Source organism: Dipodomys ordii, unplaced genomic scaffold (assembly GCF_000151885.1).
Source record: "Dipodomys ordii isolate 6190 unplaced genomic scaffold, Dord_2.0 Scaffold6, whole genome shotgun sequence".
Lineage (NCBI taxonomy): Eukaryota > Metazoa > Chordata > Mammalia > Rodentia > Heteromyidae > Dipodomys > Dipodomys ordii.
The window spans coordinates 6,139,843-6,141,470 of NW_012267222.1; the positions used below are offsets into that span (position 1 = coordinate 6,139,843).

Genomic DNA, 1,628 nt, shown 5'->3' on the forward strand with positions numbered 1-1,628 from the left:
GCTTTTTTCTTTTTGCTTATGTGGTGCTGAGGAATCGAACCCAGGGCCTCAGGCATGCAAGGCAAGGGCTCTACCACTGAGCCACCTTCCCAGCCCCTGAAGAATGTTAAATAGAGAAGCAGTTGCATTTAATTTGGAAGGTTGAAAAAGAAATCTTATCAGAGATAGGGAGCTTGTAAGCAGGCATCCTAGAAAACCCGATTGGATTTTGGGAAAAAGAGAAGGCCATAGACAATATTATGGATTAGGGGGAGAATACCTGATCCAAATCAAGGTGTTTTGTCTTTATTTTTATTTTTTCCCTGTGGTATTGGGATTTGAACTCAGGGCTTTGTGTTTTGAGTGCAGGCTTCTATCGCTTGAGATATATGTGCCTGACCCTTTTTTGCTTTAGTTATTTTTCAGATAAGGTCTCTTGTTTGTGCCCAGGGCCATCTTGGACCACCACTTTCCTATCTATTTCTCCAGCAAAGCTGTTGTTTTCTTGGAGAGTTCGTAGACGTTGTGCCCATACTGAGGCTTGCCTTTAGGGCCGAGGCACTGTCCCTTAACTTTTTCACTCAAAACTAGCATTCTACCTCTTCCAGCTTTTTGGTGATTAATTAGAGATAAGAGTCATAGACTTTTCTGCCCCAAGCTTTGAACTACAATTCTCAGACTCAACCACCAGAGTAGCTGTGATTACAGACATGAGTCACTGGTGTCTGGTGTTGGGCTTACTCATTGAGAGAGATCTCACTGACATTTTGCCCAAATTGGCCTGGAATGTCCATCTTCCTGATCTCTGCCAGGAAAAGTAATTGGAATTACAGATGTGAGTCACCGCACACTTCTCCCAAATCGGTTTTAATATCATTTATCATCATGGGTAAAGGAACTTGGGGCAAAGGAAAACCTTGAGATGGTTCTGGAAGCCTGCTGGTGGATGGTGGTTAGGGAATAGGGATGGAAGGCAATGTTTTGTGGGCATGTTGAAAGTTGGTGGTTTATGTTACAGAACGCTTTGAATGGTAGTTTGGTAGATAGTGGAGAAGCAGGGTTTTCTAGTGGGCAATGACAGAAATGGACCTGCCCTGCAAGAAGAATAATCAGGTGGTGTCATGTAGTATCGGCAGAGCTGATAACAAGGGGAATATTGTGGAGTATGAGTGAGGCAGCAAGAAAACAGTCTGCCTAGGAAGAAGGTATTGAAGGCCTGACAAGTATTGAAGGTTGTGGTGGTAGAAATGAGAGAGAAGCCATTAATTTGGTACTGAGTAGACGGATGGAAGAAACAAGCATTTTAATTTATGTTTAGCTTGTGGAAACAGGAGAATGGTGGAAGCATTAAATGAAATAGAAGAGAGGCAAAGAACTGGTGGTGTTGGAAGAGAGATTTTTTTTTAACTTTGTGAGGTTGGATAAACGCTGGCAGGATAGCAAAGTAGAGGAACGCTATATATGGGAAGATGAATGTACATGGATAATGAGATGCTAGAGACATTAATGTTTTGGTTCATAGTTAGAAATCATGGTACTTTATGTCAAAACCCCAGCAAAGAGGGTTCAGCTTTTTTTTGGGGGGTCCAGTCGTGGGGCCTGAACTCTGGGCCTGGGCGCTGTCCCTCAGCTCTTCAGCTCAAGGCTAG

General features: G+C 43.2%; 1 protein-coding gene across 1 annotated transcript in view; it reads left to right on the forward strand.

Annotated features, from left to right (window-relative positions):
• Kif1b (kinesin family member 1B) overlaps positions 1–1,628 on the forward strand; it is a 104,127-nt gene that overhangs the window by 4,341 nt on the left and 98,158 nt on the right. The window lies entirely within an intron of this gene.